This window comes from Balaenoptera musculus, chromosome 18, assembly GCF_009873245.2.
Source record: "Balaenoptera musculus isolate JJ_BM4_2016_0621 chromosome 18, mBalMus1.pri.v3, whole genome shotgun sequence".
NCBI classification, from domain to species: domain Eukaryota; kingdom Metazoa; phylum Chordata; class Mammalia; order Artiodactyla; family Balaenopteridae; genus Balaenoptera; species Balaenoptera musculus.
Genome location: NC_045802.1, coordinates 53,851,352 through 53,870,809, shown reverse-complemented (window position 1 = coordinate 53,870,809; position 19,458 = coordinate 53,851,352).

Here is a 19,458-nt window from a genome sequence, read left to right as displayed (position 1 = left end):
CAGTCTTACAAAGGTCTCTTTCAGAGATTAAGGGTGTGCCTCACAGATCCTCTCCATCAAACCATAGGACCCTAAGGAGGCTTAAGGTGGTGGGCCCTCAGCCATCTCAGCAGGAGGTAGAGAAGTGATCTCAAAGAATCCGTGGATATGAATTTTATGTAATGGGGTGACTCCACCTGAAATCCGTGAGAAATCCACAAGATTCTTGAGAAGATTATTTCAGTAGAAACACTACAAGTTTGAATTGAATGAGACAGAGAGAATACAAAATGAATGGAGGCTATCAGACCCCTAAGTTTCTACTGGCAGGAAACCGGCTGATAGTACTAATCAACTACAAACACATGTTACCTTTCATAAAAAAGGAAAGATTATCCAGAGGGTGGAACCGAAAGCCCAGAATGCAATCAAGAGCACAGAAAGTGGAGTTGTATTAAATTATACACAAAACAAAAATCATGAGGAGAAAGAGGGTTTCCTTTTTAAGGAAGTTATTTCTAGGCCTTAAATCTAACCAAGGAACTCCCACCATTCGTTTGGCTAGATTTCAAAACTGCTATGGATCAGTAACTCCCTTTTTTGAAGTGTTATATCAAAACCTGATAACCTGTTCCTCTACCCCCATTGTATGTTGGGTGTGTAGTAGGCAGATAATTTGTCTCTTTAGTTTGACAAATCCATGGGTATTCCCAGGAGCTACTTAAATAGTTCCATACAGGATAATAATCAGCACTGGGACCTTATTTATATGATGAGATTTTAGACTTCGCTGGTACTCTATTTTTTGAGCTGATGCTTTAATAACATGACTTCTTTGGGACACTTAGGATGAGGTAAATGTATTTTGCATGCAGGAGGGACATGACTCATAGGGGGCAAGGGTCAGACTGCAGAAAACAGACTCTAATATGACCCCGCTTGATCCCCACCTTGTGATATTCACATAATTTCCCCCACTGAGTGTTGGAGGGACCCTCGACTTGCCTCTGAATGAAAGAAAATAAAAGGTAATTCAATATCTCCCCCATGATCACAGCACTTATATTGTAAGGCTGAGTCTTGCTAGCTGACTTCTCTCTTCACCCCTTGCTGAACTTGGATAAGCAAGTCCCCATATTGTGAGAGAGCTTATAAAATGGCCTTGTGGAAGGAACTGCAGGTGGCCTGTATAAGTGAGAGAGGCCTCCAGGTGAGAGCCAGACATAAACTGGGTCCCTGAGTTTCACTCCTGCAAGGAAATGAATTCCATCAAAAACCAGAGTGAGTTTAGGAGTGGATCTATTGCAAGTAAATTCTTATTTACTCTGTGATGCGAACTGAACCCTGGCAGACACTTCAGTGCTGCCTTGCTGAGGACCCAGCTAAGTCAGATCAGAACTCTTGACCACAGAAACTGAGAGATAATAACTGTGTGTTGTTTCAAGCTGGTAAGATTGTGGTAATTTGCTGTGCAGCAGTAGAAAATTAATACATTTGTGTTGATTTTTTCATATTTATCTATATAATATCATTCTTTTGTGATGACTTTTTTCCCCCAGGAGCTGAAATGGTACCACCTAGATACACTTATGAAACATTCAGATAGCATGGCTTCATGTGATTCAATGAAAAAGTTAAAGTTCTTTTTGTTTTGTTCATTTTCAGGTTTATCTGAAGATTTGTTTTGTTTGTTTGATTATTTTTGGATTTATTTAAGTAAGGGTGGTTATTTAATTGTTTATTTTAATGAATGATTTTGGAAAAAAAAATATTGAGTATGAACTACTGACAATACAGAAAGCACAAGTAGGAAAAAAGTCCAAATTCTTATTGACCTTGACAATAGAGATACTGCTTGACTTAGGCATTTCTTCAGCAGTTATGAAACACATGAACCAAGCTGAACTTAACATTTAATTATGCCTCTGCACATCACCAATGTGGTATAAGAATTGTTTCCTTTTTCTTTTCCTATTGTTACTCCTCTCATTTGTTTCAAATTCTTTTGTTCTATTTTGTTCCTGAAAAGATAGAGTGCAGTGGGTTTTATTCATTCCATTTCTCTTAATATTAAGGCACTCTTTTAATCTATTAATCATCCTTCTGTTCATTTCCTCTTAAACAAACTGAAGCCAACACTAGAGTAAATTTTTATTTCTTGGTTTTAAAATTCTAAAAATTAAGTGAATATGTACATTAAATTTAAATTGGGACTACATAAGTAATCCTATTTTGCAGCTTGTGTCACTTTGAACTCCTTTATTATTAAAAAGGAAAATATTATGTACCATAAAAAAAGAAAGTTAACTATAAAGTTTAAATAGATAAGAAATTACAAAGCACAGATAGATATATTAAGCTAGGAATAGCTGGCAAATCTTCTATTTTTCTTCTCTTGGCTGTGATCAGACCTTTTAAATAATATAATACTATGCTCCAAAAGTCTTATACTGCATATTTTAGTTTCAAATTTATCTACTCAGATAAGAATCTATATAACTATCTATTTTCATCTAAATTAAGAACACGCCCCTTGTATTAGTCTCCTTTTATTTTGGTCATTGAATGTGCATTAATTGATTTCAGCCCATCCCTTGCACAGAAGTTCAGAAATAGAATGAATCATGATGTAGGTTCAAATCCTCAAAAAAATGTTTAATAATAAATAATAATTATTAAGAACTATTTAAGCAGAAATTAAACTGAAATCATAATCATATCCCATTACAAAAAATATGTATAGAAAAAGGAAAGTCTATGAAGAAATTGATAGTGATTATCACAGGATGATGGTATATGGCATACTTTTATTACTTTTTTATAATGTTATCTATTTTCCTTACTTTTCATAGTAAATATCTGAAATCATAAACATAAATATTTATTTCAAAATGATATAAAATAAAATTCATTTTTTTGTATGAGCACACATAGAGCTCATACCTAAGTTTCTAAATGCCAATTATTCAATAGAAGGAGCCAAGGATCCCTGAAGAAATGGCTGATTCTTGGATTTGGGCAGAAAAAATAAAATATGAGCCTTGAGTATCTTGTAGTTCCAAAAAGTAACGAAATTTAAAAAGGGGGGTGGGAGGTCATGGGCTCATGTCACAGGACAAAGAACTAGCCTGAAAAAGCTCCCAATAATCAAAGCTAGAACAATTTGAACAACAAATAGTGATAGTATTATATTGTGATCTAAGGAATACAATGAAATATTTTGATAAACATAAATAAATAACATAAATAAATGATTGAATACATTAAAAAATAGAGGGAGAATGAACAAACTTCCTTATGAAAGACTTCCAAATAAAACACGTAGAAGAAATGAAGACCGAAAATCACCATTAGAATACCACAGTAATAATTGCCACAGGCAAGATTATGATGAACCCTAAAATTAGTAGGTGAAATTTTAAGGAGAAAAGGATATTTGCATAACATAGCATGACAAGGCATCTCCCCTGAAATATTTTTTAAATACTCTGGTGGTTTTAACATATGTCCACAAATTATTTCTCCCACCAGGAGTGGGAGCTTAATTCCTCTCCCCTTGAGTGTGGGCTCCATCGGACCCCTCCTCTAAATTTCTGAAACATCCAAGCTCTTTTCTTGTTTCCTGCATCCCAGCTCATTACTTCCTGCAGTTGTTATCCCTCTGATACCTTAGTGTTCTCTTGTGCTTCTTCAATAACCTGGTTAACAACTCTATTCCTAGTTAACAATTCTTCATATTAAATTCTCTCTATTACAGTACCTGATTCCTTCTGTTTACTGACAGGATGGCCCCCTGATTGCAATATTAAGCAGTGACTCCTATAGCTATTTGGGGAATATATAAGTAATTGAAGAGTATTTTACATAAACAGGTATACAATTTTAAACAGTCTTAGGATGAGTGATATTTGAGTGTATAATTACCTAAATATCCTGCTACTATTTAAATATCTCCTCTTGATATATAGAAAATAAGAATTTCCCTCTTTGGAATTTACAAAATCTAGTTAGAGTTGTAGTAAGAAATCATTAGAGTCAGGTACTCTGACAATTTATAGGTCAGCCTTACCAAGGAATAGATGCATTCCAAAATTAAAGAACTCACAGGTTACAGTATTGAAGTTCTTTGCAGGATTATAAACTAATGTATTTTTCCATAAGTGTCCAATATTTTAACTCTTTTAAATTTTTATGATTGATTTTAAACTATGTTTTTAAATGAATCAAAATATGTTTGCTGTCATCTATTAGAATCCTTCAATTAAAAATATTTTATATGAGTCTGTATATGCTTTCCTGGCACATGACTATTTTTCCTGTTCTAGGTACCATTGTACGTACAATATACTTATGTTGCATTAATATTGACTTTTGCTGTTAGAAAATAAAATAGAAAGTAGTTCTGAGTAGAAATACAGAGGTTAATGTGATTTAGAGAATGCTAGAGCCAGAGAAATTGAAAAAATTATTGTAACTCATACTTTTCAATTTAGAGACAAAAACCAATTCTCTTAGTTTGGAACTTAGTTGATGTCCCTCTTGAGTTGTGACAAAAAAAGGCTTTGACTTGTAGCTCAAAGCATATTCTTCTCTGCCTCATGGAATTATTTGCTTTTTAAGAAAAGAATATTTTATTTTCTCAATTCTCTTACATTAGAAATAGGTAATTTTTGTTCATTTTTTTCATATTTAAATACATATTTTATTCTTTAAAAAATTTAAAATATTCTTCAAAAATTTTAAAGAGAATTTAAATATCTTTTAAAATCTCAAACTCCTAAAAAACAGAATGATTAACATATAAATAAGTTTGCCTATTTTAAAATTTTAATTATCTCTATGACTTTTGTGTTTATTTTGTGATTTTTCAGTCTAAAATATTATCAATATTTCTTCATACTTATAATATGTACTTTTATATCAAACATCATCATTTTCTTTTAGATTTAAAGTATCTTCCCAGATGTTCTAAAACAGGGTGTACTAGTATTTTATTCAAAAAAAGCAAAAAGCAAAAACAATACCTTCGAAAAGGCTCCTCTCTTTTCTCTGCTTCTGTTCACAGCTCAGAACTTTCTGGGAAGAGGGGAACTGTTAGGTTCGGGTTGTTTTGATGCTGTGTCTCCTCTCCTCTCCTGCCTCCCAGAAGCAGCTGCCCCCACACAGACAGAGCAGTTACCCTACTGTGGCACATCACAAGCTGAGTCACGGAGGCAGCTAACGTACATTACTGTCAGCACTCACTGCAGAGGCTAACAAAAAGTGCCAAACTATATAGCCCTTGACCCTACGTTTAGAGCTAAGGCCACATACTCTCCATGAGTTTGCCTGGATAACTATCTTTCATATATCCCTCCAAGAATAGTTAGACCCAGAAGAGTCCACCTAGGTTGCAATGGTGGTGGTTTTCAGCTGACCTCTCCCATCTTATCTCCCTCCCAGTGACAAGTGGAGGGATTCTACAGTGCAGACGTACGTACGGAAGCAGTTGAAGGTTATGTGAGCATGAGCAACTCAGGTTTTGGGGTCTTGGTGGGATTTAGACCCACCAGATCTGTCTAGCTCAGGAGAATAGACAAACTGACACACAGGGCCAAGGAGCTTCCTTAGCAAAAGAGGGATAGAGGGATAAATATATTGACCCCTTCTGATTGGAATTTGCATCTTTGGAGAGCATCTCTGATGGAATGAGACTGAACTGACGGGCATCAGCTGACAGGTAATACATGGAAGCAAGTGGAGTCTGGACTCAGCACTGTGGGAAGAGTCTGAAAATACCCTGGTCCACACAACTTGGCAAGGATAAATGCTTTATATTATATTAAAAAGCAAAATCCTTGCTATATTATAAAGAAAGTAATGGGAATATTGAATTTGTCCAACATGTTCTTTGCCATCTAATAGCGAAGGGTTTTTCTCTTTCAATCAAATCCATTCACAAGACTACCGGTCATTGAATCATATTTATATTCTTAGATAAACCTACCTTGGTAAGAATATAATAGCTTTTAATACCTTGTTGGATTTTGTTTGCTAATGTTTTATTCAATGTCATTCACATCTATGTTCCTAAGTTAAATTGGTTTATAATTGGTTTTGTGTTATCAGTGTTAGGTATGAGTGGGGATGTGAAATACAGAATGAAAAAACAAAGCAAACGGAGTCATAAAAGATAATGTTACTTCGATATTTGATAGCTTCTGAATGGGCCAGGAATCAAACTGAGCTAGATACTATCTATTGGCACACAGTACCCATTTTCACTTACTTTGTGTAACTTCCCTGACCTGCCAGCTCCTCCTCCTCCTCCCCCCCTGGTAAAAATTCTATTTCCCAGACTTATTTGTTCCAAATTCATTCTGAGTTCTATCAAGACACATCAGTAGAGAACTGATAGACACATGGGATGTGATAAAAGTCATACAAAGCTAAGGAGGTCTCCCAGGGAAAAAAAATTATACACAGGTTTCCCCTGCTATCTGAAAATAGAGCATTTCTATGAAACCTTTTATAAACTGAAATGGTATAAAATCAACATCATCATCATTTTGGGGGTCTTCTGGTAATCACAGTACATGTTTATTTAAATCATGATTTATAAGTGAAAATTTATTATAAATATATCACCTTAACACTGTACTCATTTTGTACCCTAAGTGACAGGATCTGATAGAAATGCATAGAGATGGCACATATAGCAAGTGGGTGATGGATAATCTACCAGGAAAAGTTTGTGATCTAGCCAGAAGAAATAAGCCTAGCTGAGTGCTAAAGCTAATAGAATCAAACATACAACCAAGTCCTGATAGATACTATGAAGGAGTTGAGAGAGAGAAGCAAAGAGTCAAAAAGATATTGAAAAACTAAGGCAGTAATTAATGAGCATACAATATATTATTCTGCTGCTACTCAGTATCAGTTACTATATGCCAGGGATTGATTTAAACATTTTACCACATTACTTCCTATCTCTCTCTCTACAATCCTATAAGACACAGAAAGTGTGGAAATGGTGGCTTAGAGAAGGTATTTAATGTGTCCAAGGTCACAGAGCTATTAAATGATGGAGTTGGCACTTAAATCTATATTTCTCTAATGCTATTACAAATGTCCATTACCAACACACTGTGGTAAACAAGGAGAGTACAAAGTAGAAGGACAGACGCATTCTTTGTGTGGATAGCACTTTTGTTTGCTGGCTTCATTACCCTCGAATTCATTTGACAGTGGTGTGCTGGTAAATGTTTAAGGATTGGGCTCTGAGGTTGCAGGGAGCTTCGATTTGTGACCGTCGGTGATTTCTGAGGTGTAAATGCTCCTACCACGGCTGATTTCAAGTCACCAGTCAAAAGTCACTGGAAACAGAGTTGGGACAAGGTGCATCCCATCAGGTCCCTCAGACTGGTACAGGCTGCCCCAGCGTGGGACTGCAGAGGACTTCTTGGTTAGGTGTTTCATAGTTTGCAAGTTACACAGAACCATGAGGCAGATTTATATCGTCACAAAATATGGTATTTTTAAAAGCATAAGAACAGATAATTACCCATTTCAAGGAGTCATTTCGGTGAGGCAGTAGGGCTTACTTGATGAAGATAATGTGTCATGCTTTGATGGTTTTAGAATGAAGACTCTAACAATATTTTTTTTTTTGTAAATTGCATTGAAGAATAGTTGATTTACAATGAAATGTGTTAATTTCTTCTGTACAGCAAAGTGACTCAGTTTTACATATATATGTATTCTTTTTCATATTCTCTTCCATTATGGTTTGTCACAGGATATTGAATATAGTTCCCTGTGCTATACAGTAAGACCTTGTTGTTTATCAATATTCTTATTCAAAATGGACCTCTAGGACTATCTATGGTTTGCTCCCGGTTGACACCCATGAAACAGCTAAATGTCCCATTGCATAGGTTATGATTTTCCATGTTTAGGAAGATAATGAATATGCAGCTGTGAGCAACTGACACAGGACATTGTCAACCTCAATTCAGTCATTCAGAGATCTCTGCCATTACTCAAGAGCCATCAATGGATGATTCCTTCTTTAGTGGCTCATCTGATTGGGGATGAGGATTTGTACATTGCACTCAACTGAGAAGAAAGAAGAGCTCTTGGAAGTTAAACTTGGTAATACCCAAGAATTAGAAAAGAATAAAATCAGTTCCCTGGTGGTCCAGTGGTTAGGACTTGGTGTTTTCACTGCCGTGGGTCTGGGGTCAATCCCTGGTCAGGGAACTAAGATACCACAAGCCAAATGGCGCAGCCAAATAAAAAATCAAATAATTATAGATATAGATACATTATATATATATATATATATATATGTCTTTCAGTAGATTTCTATTGCAGTATTTTTCATTCCTGTGTTTCTTTTTGTCTCCATTTGCTTTTATTTCTGGCATCTATTTGTAGCAAATTTCTTTTCTCTGAATAGCTTTTTATTCTTCAATTCTAACGTTTATACTTTACTGTCTTAATATCCAGTTCCTGTTCAGGAAACCCTCATTTTATTTTTCCACTCACTCTGCAGCAGTCTGACACAGTCAGCTTTAGTGTAAAGCTCCTGGCTAATCACTCAGCCACTCTCCCACACAGCCAGCTCTTCACAATCAGTACCAATCCCCTGATTTAATTGTATTCAATGCAGTTCAATTCAAAGCAGCTCAATTCAATTCAGTTCAACTCACTCTACCACATGGTGGTGCCAATTCTAATTCTGTTCTCCTCTTTTCTTTCTTTCTTTCCTTCTCTCTCTCTTTCTCTTTCTTCCTCTCTTTTGTGGATGATCAAAGCATACATGAGAAGTAGAAAATAGATCTGGTGATTTGATCAATCATGTATTTGTTCTCTCCTTGAAAGGTGGATGTTTACAATTGTGTGCCATTCTTGACTGTTCCCAGTCTTCCGTATGCATCTTATTGCATCTTATTGAATGCATTAACATTCTTTTCTTTAGTGTTTATTACTTCTAGAAGTGTTCCCTTTCTTTGATCTACTCAGTGGACTTTCCATATTGACTACCAGTGACAATTTTTTGTTTTACAAGGACAAGAACTTACATAATAGTAAGATTGTAATCAAAATTAATTAAAGGTTGACTTCCATTTCTAATTCAATTTTTATTATGCATCATGACAAAAAAAACTGTCATATAGTCCTTAGAATTATACAACACTAAAACTCTTGAATTATTCCTCCTGTAGTACTCATCATACTTCTTTTCTATGTGTCTGTTTTTCTCCCTGTCCATATCTTTGATACACATCAGGTCATTTTACTCCTAATGTTCTAACTTGTATTTTTTATTCTCAGTAAATTGAAAGAATCTGTCCAATATCATTTCATTAGGCCAACTTTCTCTGTTTTTGAACACAAGAATTACCCCTCACCTCTTTTTCTGTCATCAGTAAGCCAGTCTCTAATTTATACGATCATTAAAATTTATTTAGAGTTTCTAAATAGGATTATATTTCCATTTTCGGTTAGTTTTGTGTTCTGAGATGTCTTTGGAAAGGTTATATACATATACATTAATACATAAATTTGCTACTTACTCTGTTACAAGCAGTCCAAATAATGGACATATCTATGTTTGTATTTTATATAAACTGTAGAAGTTTTGGTAAAGAATATAAATAAATATTTACCAGGCAGCAATTGAATTCAAGGCAGTGATAATCCAGTGCATCTGTAAGGTCCAGTCCTTGCTTTGTAAATAGTAAATGTTCTCCTTTCACTCTTCCCTAGACAAGCAAATAGTCTCAGCATCAACTGAGTAGCTCTGGCTGGACCATAGGATTCATCCTGGATTCCTCTCAAGGCCTCATACTCAACTTCTAGTTCATCAGGGGCAAAATATGTGTAAAATCCAGTAGCCTCCCACTAAGAACCTCTTCCAGTCCTTCCCTGGACTGCATGTTAGCAGCCTCGCTGATCTCTTTGTTTCTACTCATGCCTCAACATCCTTCTATTAGCAACAGAATAATGTCTCCAAACTGAAATCAAACCACGTCATTTCTTTCCAATGGCATCCATAGCTATTAGATTAAAAACCCCATTCCTTACCCTGACTTTCAAGGTCCTGTGGGATTCGGCCCCCGTCTACCTTTATGACCTTGTCTCTTTCCATTCTCCGTCTTATTCATTGAGCTCCATCCACTGAAATTGTATTTCTATCCCTTGAGCACCCTGTATACCCATACTCACTCACTTGTTCCTATGCTGAGAGAACAATTTCTCTCCAATGTTATTGTAGATGTTTCTTTCTTCTCATTTAGGACTTTGTTTAAAAGTCATCTCTTTGAAGAGCCCTAGCCTGACATACTTTGGCCAAAGTAGACTCCTTCTGTGAAAATGTCCTTTCTTTACTGTGTTCATTTTGCTCAAGTTATTTTGGCTGCATCAGGCATTACAGCACCCATAAAACTCAAGGTTTAACTGAAGGGGAGGTATTACATTATATTTCTACCACAGCTCTGTTGAACTTGCAGAGGTCGCAGAAACACAGACTGCAGTCCTGTGATTTTTCTATATTTTCGTAATCTGTGATTAAGATGGCTTAGCTAAGATGAAAAGCACATATTAATACAATTTCAACAGTTCTAACACTTTTATTCAGTAAGATTCAATTCTCACACTTTGAACTAACAGTGATGATCTCCCACGAAACAGCCCTCTGAGCCAAGCGTTAAAAATATGAGACCAGATGTCACAATGTCAGCCTACTGATTTGATTACTTGTTCATTTTTTGCTACTTTTGTTTAACAGAGCCTTCCTATCTTATTAAAACAACTCTCTACTTTGTCACTTGCATGTTTTAGAGTTTTCCTGAGCAATAGCCATTATGGAGAAAATGGCTTAAATATGATATTAACCATGAGGAAAAAGGGTAAAGGTACAAAGAGTTTTATACGCTCATACAGCAATATAATGAGGTGTTTAATGACTAATAACAATGCAATTCTACACCTCTGAGCCAAAGGAGAAAATATAAGATTAAATATAATGACAGGATAACATTTAACAAGTACTTGAAGGCTTTATAATTGTCTTAGTCTGCTTAGGCTACCACAACAAAAATACCATCGACCGAGTGACTTAACAGAAATGTATTTTGCACAGTTCTGAAGGCTGGGAGTTCGAGATAAGGCTGCCGGCATGGTTGGGGTCTGTTTAGAGCCTTATTCCTTATTTACAGATGGCTATCTTCTTGATATACCATCACAGGGCAGAAACAGAGAAAAGGCAAGCTCTTTCCTGTATCTTTTTATAAGGGCACTAATTCCATCATGAGGGCTCCACCCTCATGATGGAATTACCTCCCAAAGGCCCCAATCTCCAAATACAGTTGGCCCTCCATATCTGTGGGTTCTACATTCTCAGATTCAACCAACTACAGATCAAAACATATTCAAAAAAATAAAGTTCAGAAAGTTCCAGAAATCAGAATTTGAATTTGTCACATGCTGCCATTATTTACATATCATTTACACTGTATTAGGTGTTATAAGTAATCTAGAGATGATTTAAAGTACATGAGAGGATGTGTGCAGGTTACATGCAAATACTGTGCCATTTTATGTAAGAAACTTGAGAATCCATGGAGTTTGGTATTTGCAGCGATTCTGGAACCAATCCCCGCAGATGCCCAGGGACGACTATACTATCACATTTGGGATTAGGTTTTATCATATGAATTTGGGGAGTAGGAAAGGGACATAAACATTCATCCACAGCAATACTTGTTACTTTTAAGTAATTTAAATAACTTAAAATCTCTGTGTCTTCGTCTTCTGAGTAAAATGGGAAAAATACTTTTTATCTAATTGCTTTGTCTGAGATCTCACAATGACTATAGGGACAGTGAGGGGTAGCACTCTTAACATTTCTTCATGGACAATATAATAAGGAGTCATGTTTAGCATAAACCTTGTCATGAATTAACTGCTAATTAATAAAGAATGACTTATTAACTACATATTATGCTTTGGAAATTAAAATAATATTTCCCATTGGGTTCTATTATCACCATAATCAATTCTGGAATCTTTGTTTTTAAATTTCAAAGAGTTACTTCTTAGCTGCTAAAAATAAATTAGAAAAAGAAGTAAATTAGATAAAGAGGGCTTCCCTGGTGGCTCAGTGGTTAAGAATAATCTGCCTGCCAATGCAGGGGACACGGGTTCAAGCCCTGGTCCAGGAAGATCCCACATTCCGCAGAGCAACTAAGCCCGTGCGTCACAACTACTGAGCCTGCGCTCTAGAGCCCACGAGCCACAACGACTGAGCCTGCGTGCTACAACTACTGAAGCCTGCGCGCCTAGAACCCGTGCTCCACAACACGAGAAGCCACCACAATGAGAAGCCTGTGCACCACAACGAAGAGTAGCCTCCCGCTCGCTGCAACTAGAGAAAGCCCGCGCACAGCAACGAAGACCCAATGCAGCCAAAAATAAATAAATTTTAAAAAAAGAAATAAACTAGATAAAGAGAATCAAAGGGAAGATAAATCGAAATACATGTATATGTTATTACTTGATTAAAGATTATCTAAGATAAAAATACCATTTCAGACAGAAACAAGTTCTCTTTAAATGTTGGTGTTACATCATAGCTCACCTGAAATTGTGGAGTCAGCTTTCCATAAAAACACAGTGAGAAACACTGTGTCTGACTTACAGTCACTTCCAAGGCCTTCTATTCCTTTTCTCTAAAGAATTCCTCCTGACAGTACGTTTGGGTCAGTGAAACACATTGTGTGTGTGTGTAAATTAAAAGAAGTAATATACATAAAGTGTACAGGATAATATGGGAGGCGTCATAAGCCCTTATAAGCAGTATCTGTCATTATTATTCTGATTCTAAATCCTGTTATCATTGCATCACGTGATCTTATTATTTCACCATTGGTGTCCCTGTTGAGAAAATTTACCCAGAGATTCCTATTTGTGTAAAGCCTCCAAATCAAACTTTTTAAAAATACGGAATTTATTCTTATTTATAGCACAAAGTGTTTACCTGCTTTCTTTCAAGTAAATTTTGCTGCTTTGACACAAAGTCACATTTCTAATCAATTTCATTGAGTGAGAAATAGTTTTCTTATTTTCCTGTGGATATGAACTTGATAGAAAGACAACCACCTTGGTGACATAAAACAGAAAGCTGATCGCCAGAGCACTTGTTTTGAGTGCCCTCTAGCGGTTGCTCAGTCAGTAACTTTCAAGGAACCTGAAATTTGCAGCCTAGAAAAAGCACAGTAAAGATTTTCAGAGGCTCCTTCTTTTCCAATTAAGAAATTGATCCTCAGAGAGGATATGTAAATTGCCTTCTGCTGCAATTCTTCGAAAAATTCAAATTTAAGCCAAATTTACTAATAATATTTTTCAAACTATAAATTCTTATTAAAATTTCAGTTATTTATTTTCTTTAATTGAATACCATTATGTAGAAACCATAAAACTGATATAATGAATATCATTTACTGAAACTGTAAAAAATTGATATAAAGTTATTTTAGTAGTAGATGTGACTTCTCTTTCCTTTGTCATTTCTCCATCACTGCTTTTTCCTTTCCTCCCCCCTTTCTGCCTTCCTTCTAAACATCCTTATTAAGCTTTTCTCTTTGCTTTCTTTAGTACTTTTAGAAACATTTATCAAGATAATATTTTAACACTTAAGAGGATCTAACATGCTTAACAAATATTTCATAAATAAACTCGTAAGTGAATGAAAGTTTGTCCGATTGAGTGAGTGAATGTTTGAATCAATCACAACTACGAATAAATATCATCCATAGAGCATCTTAATTAGCAGTACAATCTTCTCATTCATGTTGAATTCTATATTATAATATCTCTTTAAATAAATACTTTTTTAAAATTTGATAACTGATAGAAGTTTATAAGCTATCTGAACACATTTCATAAATAAAATTTATAAATAAGTCTTTTTTCCTCATTGTTTTGGAATTTTATTAAAATGGGGCTTACTTTTAGTTCATATTATTATCAGGAAAATTTTTTGTGCTCAGAGTGGTATTTTAGACACTGTTGAGAAAATAAAGTAAAATAAATGTTCTCACCTTCAGGGAATTTATTTTCTAAAAATGTTAAAAGGTAAATGTAATAAACATATAAGAAAATATACTTTTTAATGTTTCATATTAGGTTGATATTTTCCCACGAACTCTATTTTCCTTCTGAGTGTCCTTTGCTGAGGATAACTTGGCAAACAGGAAAAATAAAAATAATAGGAAAGTTTTCTGTGACTGATAAGTATGATATTAAAATAACCGCATCAAAAATTACAACTTACATTACCTTTTTCTAATGTAGTCTTTTCTATAAATGTTTCCTTAGGAACAACTTTAGACAGATTTTTGAAGAGTAAAATGATAATGAGAATATTAAGTGAAATAAAATCTCTAACAGCACTAAGCACAATGCTGGATTTACAGCGTGTGAAATACACGTTAGCTATAGTTGTTATTGTAATGTAACTTAGAGCTTGTATATAATTCAAACAAAGGAAGAGAAAACTAGAAGGATGATATGTACGAGCTATATAAAAATTGTTTTCCACATGTATATTTAAACATCATATTTTTTGTTTTATTTCCTCTTGCTGATAGTCTCAGATTGAAATTATAAAAACTAAAGAGAGTCAGCCTCTGTGGTGAGCCTTGTCTTAGGAACTCATTACCTAATTTCATTTGGCAGAATTAATCCTGCTCCTATCCAGGGCTAGCCAGGGACTCTCTCTCTTTCTAGGCATATTTTAACTGGTGGGTTTCCCTGGAAGAGGGTATGAGACGGTTATGGGAGGGTTAGCTCAACAGTTAGCTGTTGAGTGTGTAGTTTAATAAAAGTACGTGGAATTTGCAAGTGTTCATGCATAGTTCAGTTTTACCAACCTGAATGACTCATTTCAATATTGTTCACAACACTTTATTGAATAATATTTTTGGAAGCAATAGCAATTGTGTATCCAGTTGGCCTCCATTCACTTCTGAACTCAAGGAGAAAAATTCATGCTATAAATAACCAAGAGAAGCACGTATAATTTGCCACATAGTGCAGTATAGTCACTCACTCTGAACTGAAAGATATGGTCATTTCTAGCAACCTTTTTTTTTTCACCTAGGAACATTTTTAGCACATATCTAATCAATTTGAATTTCCTACTCATACCACTTTGCTAGCATTCTTTAAAACAATGAACCTCATTTGGGTCCTGTAGTTTATTTTCTAGGTATGCAGTGGTCTCTGTCTTAGAAAACTGTAATTTTCATTCTTAATAATGAATGCATTTTTATAATAATGAATGAATAATAATGAATTTCTAAGGCAAATGCACAGACACAAAACATATGCATATATATATATATACACACACACACACACAAATCAGAACACACACACACACAAACACAGAAATATATGTATAGTATAGTTACGTGATGGATAAAGAGTTAGGGCCCCATAAACAAATTATAACATTTTAAATATAGTTTTAAAAATACGTCACCCAATTCCATACAGTGCTAATTTTTTTTTAAATCTGGAGAATTTGTATCATTCTAATCTACCTGTATTTGCTAATTCAACTGCTGGTGCCTGTTTAAACAGCTCTGTTCATTGTGTCAGGTAAATACAATAGATCAAGGACTTCCTATACCTAAATCCAAAGAAATGCCTACTTCACATAAATGTCTTCTCTAGAAACAGAGAACAAAGATTCTTTAAAGTGCCTTCTTAGTCATTAATATGCAAAATTAAATGTACATTTTTTAGTAAATGAAATGTACTTTTAATACCTGCAATATGAGATTAAATTTTTAAAAATACTAAACAAAGTAAGACTCCAAGATTAATGCTCCCTGGCAAATTTGAAAGAATCCTCATTTTAACACGGAAAATGTATTTAAAAATTTCAGCAGTCAGGTGCAACAGCACACTCTCTCTCTCTCTCTCTCTCTCTCTCTATATATATATATATATAAAAGAAAGATAACATAGAAACAGAAAGTAAGAGAGAATAGAAAAAGAGAAAGCAAGAAATAGAGGTAGAGAGAGGGAGGTAGAAAGAGAACATGAAACATAGGGAGATGGAGGAAGACGGGGGGAAGAGGAAGGAAAATTTGGCAGGAGGCTATCATACTTCTGCACCATTTTCTCATGAGAATTACAACTGCCTGTATTTTCTAATCTTTTATAACAACTTAATTTTCAGAATTTTACTTAGTGAAGCAAATATACAGAAATACCATTTTAGCCAAGTATCTAGTTCTCTCTCAAGGTTGTGTAACAATTGAATTATCTCTCTCTCTCTCTCATTGCCACACTCTACCTATAACTATGCATATTACAAATAGCAGGGTATTGATTTTTTTTAAAAAGAGGCCAGCCTTCTGCTTCCTGTGTGAAGATAGAATTGTTGCACTGCGTTATCTCCGAACCCTCTTTACTAACAGTGAATCTCTTTGGCAGTCGCTCAGAACCCTCTTTGCTAACAGTGAATCTCTTTGGCAGTCGCTCCAGAACTGCTGACAAGACATACTATTATCTCTTCAGTTTCATCTTCCTGCTCCTTCTCCCTATGGGAGAAAAACATCTGTGTGCCTTAGAGGGAGTTAAATAGGTTCGGAAGGATCTCTTGCCTTTCAGCCCAAGAAGTGTTCACTTTTTTTCTACCCTGCTCATTCTGTAGGATTGGAGATTTTGTGAGCAATCCTACATCAAGCACCATATCCGTTCACTCAATAATTAATTAATTTGCTTGTTTAGTCAACACACATTTTTTGAGAATCTACTTGATGTTGGCAATGTGCTTAGTAATTGGAATTTAAGAACTGAGGACAAAAACTTTAAGTTTGGGGAAAAGTAATCCAACATTAGACTCAAGGTGTGATTTTTCTCTTCAAGAGCCTTTAAAAATAGAAATAAAAAAGCACTCAGGCCTGCTTTCTAAAACAATTCTAACTATCTGTGTAGGTGTATTTTTAAAACTAAATCATGAAATAAAATATGTAAGTATATTCTGACTGTATATTATCATTTGGAAACAAGAACTTTGAACATTGAAATATTATTTCTAAGCTTTAAACAGCGGTCTCAAACTATAAAACTAGGCATAAGTGAGAGGGGTGGGAAAATAATGAGTGTGTGGAGGGGGAGCAGCTCAATAAGAAATTTTTAAGAATATAGAGCTGGACACTAGGCCCTTTTTGCGTTTCTGATCTCCAGAGTACAAGGACCTCTCTTTGGTAAGCATAAATGTTTTACCAGCTATATTTCCAAGTTATTTCACCTTTCTGAACGTCTGAAAAATGAGGATTACTAATACTATAAGGATTAAAGCCAATAATCCTTTAAACATTGAATCAATAATATCTGTCTTTATAGAGTGATAAAGTAAGGGAAAAAGGATGGGCTTTAGAGTAAGACTGATGAACTGCTTAGGAATTGTGTCAACTTAGGAGCAAAGTTACCAATAGCTCTGAGTCTCAGTTTCTTCATCATTAAAGCATCTAGCAGAGCATATGGTATAGTATATGTGGGGGAGATCATTATTATAGCAGAGAAAATTTTTGTTTATGAAAACATCACCTTGCATCAGATTGAGGAAACTGTTTTTAGTTACCTGAAATTATGAATATGAATTCACATTTTAAAACCCTCCTCTTTCTACATTTCTCTTACTTTTCAGTACTATATACTTACTCTTACAGCCCCTTAGAACTTTTTATTCATTCTTTTATGCTTCTTTACATGCTGACTTTCAATAATTCTGTAACTTTATTTCCCACCTCTAGTGTAGGAAAACATTATTGCTCAGTAAACTGTGAGCTAATTGAAATCAGGATTTGTTATTTTATACTTCATTTATCCAACAGTTCTTGTTAATACTTACTAAGCACTTCATAAATGCTGAATGATTTAATAAAGAATAAATGAATGATATAATAGTACATTCTTTAGTCGATGGGAAATACATAGCATCATTCAGAAGAAGTCGCATAAGAACAGAAAGCCTTATCAAAGTGTTATGCAGAGAAAAAGGGTTCATTCTCAAATGGTAGAATTTCAGGGATAATTGGAAGAAATGATTTGGAGGGAAAGCATGCAAGGCACATCTTCTATCATGCCAAAAAAATGACAGAATTAGTTTTTTTTATTGAAATATAGTTGATGCACAGTATTATGTTGGTTTCAGGTGTACTATATAGTGATTTGACACTTGCATATATCATGAAATTATCACCATGGTAAATCTAATAACCATCTGTCCCCTTTATCATTTTATACAGTTTGTTCTTCTGCTTACATTGTCCTCCTGATTTGTGACCAAGCAAAATCTTAGTCATTGTTAATTATTTAACCTAATTTCTTCCTCTCTGTATAGCCTGTCCTATTTTGTGTGCCAGAATGACCATTTATTTTATGTTCTCCCATAACATTTTGTGCTCTATAAGTCATTATCATATGGTATTTTAATTGTCTGTGTTTTTTAGCCATATGTATTTGACTTATAACTCCAGTATATTTGCTAATATTTTGTGCACTTTTCTTCCTGATGATACAGTGCAGTCTTGCATACACCTCAGGCACCAATAAATGTTTTTGTATGAGGTAGTAGATGGCTTTGGATATTTTTGAGTGAAAGTGGTGGATGAAGCATTTGGAGGAGAGCTCATCACACAAGGAGAGTGTCTCAAGGGAAAGAAGAAGAAGCCCATGGGAGGGATTTTAATGAAGTCTATCTTTAAAGTAATTTACAGGAAAAAGGAATCAATGAAGGAGATTTAGAAGTTATAGACTAAGGGCTGTATGAGGGAGCCTGCTATTATAAAGAACAAGCTTGAAAAGCTTCCAGAAGAAGAAAAAGCTAAAAGTTATAAAATGTTACAGAGTGGTAGAATAGAATAATGACCAGAGAGAAGTCATTGGGTTTGACAAGGAAAAGATTAGTGATGATTTCATAGAGAACATTTTTGAAAACAAACAAAAATGAAAGCCAAATGTCCAAGCATGGAGAAATGAAACTGAGGGGAAAAGAGATAAAGATGTGTAGCTATAGATAAGGCAGGAAAATTGGAGTTCAGGTTGAGGGACTGAGAAATCATTCGTAATCTATTTCAAACAGAATGGTATTTTTGATCTAAATTTTTTTCATATTAGAAGTATAAGTTTTAAAACTAAGAAAAGAGGATGATGGATTTAGTTTAGCTATGCATTTGAAATTATGTGGTAAGAAATAAGTCGAAACGTATACTTTTTTAATTTATAATTTTTCACAATTGAAAAGTGATTCATTATTAGTGAATTGGCAGCATTAAACATTTATAAACGTTGAATTCTGATCAAAATCTAACACTGAAACTCTGAGTTCCATTCTCCTATATCCAGTTTCAACCACCATTTCCAGCCTGACATGGCTATCTTATAGACATCGCAGATTTAACATTTTTAAAG